This window comes from Alligator sinensis, unplaced genomic scaffold (genome assembly GCF_000455745.1).
Source record: "Alligator sinensis unplaced genomic scaffold, ASM45574v1 scaffold777_1, whole genome shotgun sequence".
NCBI lineage: Eukaryota > Metazoa > Chordata > Crocodylia > Alligatoridae > Alligator > Alligator sinensis.
Genome location: NW_005841882.1, coordinates 444830 through 453815, shown reverse-complemented (window position 1 = coordinate 453815; position 8986 = coordinate 444830).

The following is an 8986-nucleotide window of genomic DNA, read 5'->3' as shown; positions in this document are numbered from 1 at the left end:
CCGAGGCTTTGGGGGGCGGGCGGCGGGCTGTGGCCAGGAGCCCGCAACGGTAGGGCAGGTACTTTTGCACGAAGGACTAGAATTAGGCACGGGCTCGTAGCGGTTAATTAAAGATTGTTTTACTTACACCGTAGGTGGTCGCAGTACAGGCAGGAAAAACTTTCTTGAGTTGCAGTTACAGACAAACACAAGTGGAGTTTGCTAGGCTCCACCGAAGACACACGCACGGAGTTTGCTAGGCTCCGCAAAAACAAACACAACAGAGCTCTGGATACCCTTGACGAGCACGCAAAACCGTAGATACATCTTAAGAATTTAACAAACAAGACAGAAAGAGGTTGGTGGTTGATCAGGCCGCCGAACTCCTCCGAGACGCACACAAAGTTTCTATTACTCTGCCGTGTGCTCAGAGTCCCCATGAGATGGTTGTGGAGTCCTCTACAACTTGGGCGGAAACTGCTCTAACCTTTTATACGGCTAGCGAGCCAATTGCTAGCCGCCACGTAGGAATAATTTAGAATCAGCCAATAATAGGGTACAAATTTGCATACGGGTGGCGGGAACTCCTTTGCACCGGGGTTTTCTCTCTGCAGCTGAGAATTGCACCGTGCAAAGAAAGCTCCATGTGGCGAGAAATAATTCTGCAGTGCCGAAGCACGCACACAATCATTGGGTCATGACACCCAGGAATAAGCTGGCTTGCCCCTGGGGCAGTGTGGGAAGGCAGCAGGAGTGTGGCTGGGTGTGGCAGCCAGATAAGGCAGCAGAGATGGTGCACGGGGTGCTGGAAGCCCACCAAGCCCAGGTTTCCAGCTCCTTGTGCACCATCTCCGTTGTGTTCTCCGGCTGCCAGATATGATGTACATGTGCACAATTTTTTTTTTATCCACAGTGGGCCAATTTGTCCTGATCAAACCAAAATACATCAGAGATGGTCTAAGTTGCCATGGTCAAATACATTTTTATACAAAAAAAAATATGCACATGTACACAGTGACACCATTACATTAGAAAAATGATTTCTCATCACTTTTTGTCACATGTTCATGGCCTCACCATCATGCGTACAAGTGCCTAAGATGCAGAGTTTCATCCCACTAACTTCAGTGTTGCTTTTAATTACAGTGAATCATAACAGCACCTTAATAGTCCTAGGACTGATGCATCAGCGCTTAATCAGTGCTTTCCTGGACTCTCATATTCTCAAAACTCCCAGAACTGCTTTTCTGACATGTATCAGGACATGGCAAACAGTTCTTTCAAAATAGAGTCCATTGTTTTAGCTCTTAAACAGTCCCTTCATGGCAGAGGTGTCCAACCGTTTGGAATGGGGCCCAGGGACACCTGTGGTGCATTATTTAAGGAAATGCTGACTGAAGGCCAGATGACTGTTTAAAGATTTCCATTTCACTACCCAATTTGGGGCAATTGAAATGAGCGACTTCTTATTCTCCAGTGCTTTCTTGTTTGCCTGTACAACTGCTTCAGTAGCTCTTCTTTCTTGACACATGCTTCACAGAACGTATCACACATGAACCAGTTGGGCAGAATTTTACAAATGGTTTCTGTCTCTATACAACAGGCCAATTATATCCTAACCCCCAAAGTGCAATGTTTAATCTGGATATAAAATTTAGAGCTCATAGATAAAATTAGCATGTTCAGAGGCCAAAACCTTTTTGCATTTGAAAAGAGGTATCTATTCACTTCCAGCTGGTTCTCATACTATCTGAGTCCGTTTGACAATCCCTAATTAGTAGTGCTAAGCATTTCCAGGTGAATTATGCTCCAGAGTCGGTGATTCTGAGTAATTACATCCAGTGAGAGACTAACATCACCTCCTTTATACAGGAGGACCTGGACCTGCCCTTCATGTTTGTTCTGCTTTCAACACTTGATGTTAAACCATCATGTAGTCTGAAACACTCTGTCAGATGGTCAGTGTTGCAAAATCTAGTTAAGCAAGGATTAGGAGAGAGTGCCCCACAGGATTTTCTCCCATGTTAATGATACAGTACCATTAGCATGCGTGGTAGTTTGCAGATGTCGCTGTAGCACACCTGTCCTGTGGGGGTTTCTGGTTTACAGAGAGAAGTGATACAAGGCAAAGAGCAGGAGGGCTCTCCTCTCTGTGGAAGTTATATACTCACCTGGCAGCATCTGATAAAGTGAGCTTCAGCTCACAAAAACTTGTGCCAAATATATTTATCTACTTTGGTTAGTCTATAAGGTGCAAATCTACCTTGCTTTCTACAAGACTTCCTGTCCCATCTTGTAGTTTGTGTACCCCCTGAGTTTGGCAGTGCACCCTCTGCAAAAAGTGCTGCCAACAGCAGGTAGTGGCCGTTCACCGCTGACACCGGCAACAGCGTCTGTGGGTGGTCCCCAATCACTGCTAGCTGCCGCTGCTGGTAGCATCTGTGGGTGGGTCACTGACTACCAGTCGGCACTTGCCACCCTCCTCAGCCCGCTCCCAACATCGCCGTGGCTGCCTGCAGGAGCTTGCCTGCCATGCTCCTGCCGCCACCACCACACTCCTGCCACTGCCACCACCTGCGGGAGCTCGCCGTGCCCCCCCAGCCTCCGGGGGCACATGGCATACATGGCACGCTCTGAAGAAATAGCTAAAAGAAAGGAGGGCATTGGCTGTGTGTAAGATGCATTTCCAGAGCTTCTGTCATTCACTGTCATTTCACTTCAACTTTTTGTATTCTCTCATCATGCTCCCTGGATTCCCAAACAGCTCCCTCCTCTGTCCAAAAATCTCAGTTTCCCCTATGTCCTAATAGTCCTAGCCATACTGGCCCCTAAAAACTAGCAAATTAAATTCACTGTGCCCCTTAAATTAACCCTCACCCCTATCCCTTTCCCAGCCCTAAATTTCACCTTGGCCAACTCCACTCTTCACAGTTGGACCACCAGCAGAAATTCATCATCCAAGCCTCTAGTTATCCTTCACTGATAAAAAGTCCCCTTCAAGTGAATTCAGTCAGAGAAAGAACTCACCCTCAACCAGTTCCCCTAGCAAACACCTAGAGCTTTTTCAATAGCAGTTGCCTTCTCTCCTACCATCCTACCCTTCATGGCAGACTTATCTGCATACTACCAGAGTATAAGCAAGCAGAAGAAGCACAAGGCAGGAACACAACTGATTATCTTATCTTTAGTCTTTTTGAAAAAAAGAAAAATGCTATTTCTTAGATGTAAACTCAATCAATCTCTCTTCCTACCTGGAACTGCAACTTCAGAAAGCTTCCATCCTTTTTCTTTTCTCACCCAGATGCACTTGAGTTAGTTAGCAGTCTGTCACTTCGTATTGTGCTTTGTTTTGCCACTGCTCAGGCCTCAGAGACTAAGGGGAAGTTGCAGCAACTACTAGGGCAGTGTGAAGCTTCGGTCCTTGATTTGATTCGGTGGAGATTTGGCCCGATTCGGTGGCCGAATCTTTGAATCCAGATCAAATCAGGAGACCCTTTAATCTCTCCGAATTGAGTCGAAACCCTCCGAATAGATTCAGAGAGATTTGGAAAGATTCAGCGAGTCAGACATAGACACAGCTTTAAATGTTTTTTCTACATACCTCAAGGTAGCAGGTGGCTCATGAATGCTGAGATGCTGGGGCAGATGGAGCATCCCACAGGAGCACAGGGGGGCCCCCTGCATGCTCGGCAGCAGACCCAGAAGTGGACCAGAAGCACTTCTGGTCCACTTCTGAGTCCACCAGGGAGTGCGCGGGGGGGGCCCCTCGCACCCCACCCTCCGGCTCAGCGACTGGTACCTCCTGGGTCTGGGGGGACACCCAGGGTCCCTCTGCAGCCAATTGCTGAGCTGGTGGGGCACAGGGGGCTCCCCCATGTGCTTGGCAGCAGACCCAGAAGTGGACCAGAAGTGCTTTCAGTCCACTTCCAGATTCACCCCCAAGCACGTGGGAACCCCACCCCCGCACTCCTGTGGGACGCTCCATCCGCATCCAACATTGCAGCATTCATGAGCCACACCTGATACCTCAAGGTACATAGAAAAAACATTTAAAGCTGTGTCTATAGCCGAATCGCTGATTCTCCAAATCAGCACTGAATCTTCAGATTCAGCCAAATCGAACTGGGGACAGTGATCTGAATCAACGAATCAAATCACTGTCCCTGATTCATGCTGAGTCTGAATCCAAATCGAATACGGCCTGTTTTGCACACCCCTAGTAACTATTTCTCTGCTAATTACAGGTTCATTGAGTTTAAGACCAGAAGAGCCAAAACAACATTTGGTCTGACCTAGATATTATAAGCCGTTATATTTCATCCAGATACTTCCATATGGAGTCCCAGGCTGTAAAATGGAAAATATTCAGCCTTGTACTGAAAACATCAAGAGACTGAGAATCCACCACTTCCCTTACCATTTTTACAGTGGTTAAATCACTTTCACCATTGAATATTTGAGCCTAATTTCTCATTTGAATTCATTTGATTCAATTTTCCAGCAAGCACTGCTTGTAATGACTTTCACCACTGGATTACAGTCCTTTGATGCCCAATATTTTCTTCTCATGAAAGTAGTTATACAATGTAATCAAGTTATCACTCAATCTTCTCTTCAATAAGCTAAACAGCAAGTGCTTTGAGTCTTGCACCATCTGACATTTCCTCCAGCTCTCTTGTGTCTCTTTTCAGCATCTTCACCAATTTTTCAATATCTTCTTAAAAACGTGGACACCAGCATTTGCTGTTACTCTAGTATGAGTCTCACCAAGTCACACCCAGAGGTAAAATTACCTCCCTACATACCACTCTCCTGATTATATATTCTGTGTTCCTAGAATATATATTCTATTATGTATTCTAGGAACACAGCCTTTTTTTGCTACTGAGAGCTCCTAATAAGTTGCTTATCCACTATGCCTGCTAAATCCCTCCCAGTGTCACTGCTTCACAGAATACAACCCTCCTCCCGTTTTGTAGGCATAGGACTGGAGCTAATGAAGTACTTAGGCACCTACAAAGTTAGACACAGCAACAGCTAACTTTAGGTGCCTGGTCCCCAGAATAGAACGTGGAATTCTGTGGTAGGCCTCTAAGCTTCACACAGAGTAGGATGCCTCTTAGAAACACTGAGCACAAGGACATGCCTGAACCCCCCCCCCAATAAGGGAGCATTTGTTACCTAAGGGAGAAATGCCCATCTCTCTCTCTCTCTCTCTCATGTCTGAACACCCACCTCTCTCCCAGGCTTAGGTGGTAGAGACATGGCTACCATCAGGCACCTATGGTCATTCAGGATCCAGAGCCAGGAATTCTCCCGAGGTTTGGCACCTACAACTATTTAAAATAATTTAATAAAATTCCACTGTCTTTAAAAATGAGTAGGAGGGGGTAAGTGGATTCTGACACTAGAACTGTTTCCCCTAGCCCCCGCTGGCATAACAAGGAGTAATGGGCACAAGTTGATGGAGAGGAGGTACAGATTGGACATCCGAAAAAACTACTTCACAGTTAGGGCGGCTAGGAGCTGGAACCAACTTCCAAGGGAGGTGGTACTGGCCCCCACCCTGGGGGTCTTTAAGAAGAGGCTGGATGCCTGCCTGGCTGGACTCATTTGAGTCCTGTTTTTGTTTTTAGGGTTTTTTGTTGTTCTCCCGCCCTGGCGGGGGGTCGGGCTAGAAGATCTATTAGGTCCCTTCCGACCCTAAAACTATGAAACTATGAAACTTCTCTGCTTACTCCAATTTACTAAAAATGATCAGCAGGCTCCAGATCTCCTCAGCCAGGACTTACTGGCACTGACCTGCTGCTCTGAGAGCAGAACCATGCTTCTGAGGCACCAATATTATTGCAAAGCTGAGACTGTGGCTACATCTATGCAGTAAACTTACTCTGCACAATAGTGGTACCCTCACATTTGTTGTACTGCCCTATGCAGGCTGCTTCCCAAATGGAAAGCCAAGTAGCTGCAGGTGGGCTAATTACCAGGGGGAGGAGGAGGAAGGCCAACTGGCACCATCACTCAGCTAGTATTAATTAGTCCAGCCAAAGCATTACACAGCCACAGCCATGCTGCTCCCTGTTTAGGAGGCAGCCTGCAAATCACCTAAGCTCTTTGGAGCATGGGAAATTCAAATACAGGCAAATGTTCCATTAGAGTCAGGAGAGAAAGAGGACTTACTATGGAACAGCTGATGCATTGTAACTGTGTGCCCACAATTACCCCTCAGTAAGGCTAGGGATAGACATTACACATAAACTAGTTTAAGAGATCAGAAACTGGTTTAAACCTGTAACAGAAGTTTAGTACACATAAACTAGTTTGAAGATGGCTGTAACTGGTTTGAGATAAACCTGGTTGAATGTAGTATCAGACTTAACTGATTTGGGTTTATGCAATGTCTGTCCCAGACCCTTTGCTTGTTTAAGCTAAACCAGACACCCCCAGCATGTTCTCTGGGCTCAGGCTTTTTGAATGTCTGTCCCTAGCCTAAGTGAAAATGAAACCAGAGCAACTCAGCCCTGTTTCACACAGGGGTAAATGGTTGCACACTACCTAGCACAACTGAGCCTGGTCTATAACTGGGGCTCCCAGGCACTACCCATTGCAAATATTAACCACTGCTAAAGCTTTTAAAAAGTGAATGATGTTGAAAGCAGGCATGATGTGGTATGAGACTTCAAGTCAGGAAACTTGTGCTCTGTTCTCATTTCTGGCTTTCATTTGCTCTGTAATAATATACAATATATTTACATACTATTTTCCTCTGTTCTCTAGTCTGTAGGCTCACCGCAACACTAGTTACTTACCTTGCTGTACAGTACCTTGAAGCTAAATGACAAAACATTTTACAGTACCAAGTATCAGAGTTTGGCAACAAACTAGATACTGCATGTGAGGTGCTCCATGCTGTAACTGTCATACTCACACTTTTAACCTGCGGTGATTAATGTTTTCCCATATTTATAGTCACTGAAGCAGGATGTCAAGTCATAGCACATGGCTGTTACAAGGCCCTACATCTTCATTTTAAAACTATATTAGCTATTACTGTGACTATTATTCTCTCCAAGCTCCTTGTAGTTTATAGTTATTACACAGAGCCAAATAAGAGCTAATGTTCCCAGTGAAACAGAACATTTCTTTTAATTCCTTACATTATTAAAGAAACCAGCCAGATTAGCACTCCTTGGCTCTCCCTAGGTAAAAACACATGGCTGGCATTAGCACTTGAATTTGCTGTAGAGGTCTCAAGATAATACTGAATATGTGTATATTATATATATACATTTCTGAGAGCAGACACAATCATTTTTATGCTGCTTGTAAAATAGAATTGCTTAATAAGAAATGCTCCCTTATGTATAAACATTAGTCATTGTTCCCTCATTAAACGTTTACTTTCCAGCACGCCTTCATACAAGCTGTCAATAGTCTCCTTTGAAACTGTTTCCCTATTCGCACAGCGAGCTTTAAAAAGTCATACAATAAATGAGGTAGCAGCAGCTGTTCCATGTTGCATGCTCTCACACAGTCCTTACAGTGCTTAAGATCAAACATAAATCAGTTATTACACATCCTACGTTACCCTGATAATCACACATTGACTGCCTTTCTCTTGAGTTTACTGTGGCCCAATACTGCATTTATCTGCAGGCCAGATGGGCCAAGTCAAAAGGCAATAGTAAATGAGTCTATGGCATTCAGCAGGCAAGACAAAGTGAAGTATTCCCATTTATAAGGTGCCACCCTCCCTTCTCACCATCACAGAATAGTTAAAATCATAAGGCAAATATAGCAACCACTAAATACTGACATTTAAAAAGGAGGGGGATTAAACTACTTCTTCCAGGGGTTCTCAGATGCTTTTCAAAAGTGGGGAGTTAGTGGAGCAGGCAGCCTTAAATGTAGGTAGACTGCAGCTAGGACAATTCCAGCCTTAATTCAGCCAAAGAAAATGAATTAACCCATTACAGACAAAAATTAAGCAGAAAAAATTGAGATATTTACCCTGGCCCACCAGTTACTGAGACAGGAATACAGTGTGACGTGGGACTGTCCAATTTCTAGGTGGCTAGGAGTCACATGCCACGCAGGCCACACCAGTGTGAGCCATGGGACCCTGGACTACATCGCACACCCTGCCCCACACTTGCGACCACCCCCACACACACACCACAGGACCATGCTGCAGGCTCCCCCAGCCCCATGGGTAGTGCAACATCACCCCCTGGAGCAGGAGCAGGAAGTGAAAGATGGTGGTAAGGGAAGAACTTAGAGACACTGGCTGCAGCAGCAGCTGGAGAAATAAAAAGGGCAACCTGGCTGGGTAGAAGCCCAGAGGCCATGCACTAGCCCTGCTGTAACAGATTAAAAAAAAAAAATGCTGTTCATCCCTTTACAAAGAGAGCTTCCCCCTCAATCATTTAGAGTGGAAATTGTTTTAACTAACCTACTAGCACCAATTTTCCCCTTGCCCTACAGAGCAGGGGTGGGCAAAATAGCAGATCTAGCCAGTGACCGCACTCCATTTCCCAGCAGCCCCCGACTGTGTGGCTGGGGCCAGTTTCCATGGAGATCCTAGCAGCAGCCACGCTGTGATAGCTCAAGGCAGGGGTTGCTGTGGAGACCGGCCGCAGCAGCACTGGCAGGGCACACAGTAGGGCACAGAGCTGCTCCAGAGCCAGGCTGGGATCTTGAGGTGGTGACAGCTTGGTCCAGAGCCAGGGTAGAGCTGCAATCTGCACGAATCTAACCGTATTTAAAAATGAGTCACCACATCATGCCCTGCAGAATGTGGGACCAACTTTAGGAATGGTCTTTCCCCAGTATTTTCCTCAGAACAACTGCCATCACACAATCTATCCACCTGAGAAGGGGAAATACCTGAAGAGTAGTTTAAAAGTTAAAAATGCCCTTAAAGCTTCAACTAGCTACATACATCCCGTGAAGTCCCATCTACCTTACTAATATAGCAATGCCTGTTAGCCGATTATAAGAGCTCTGT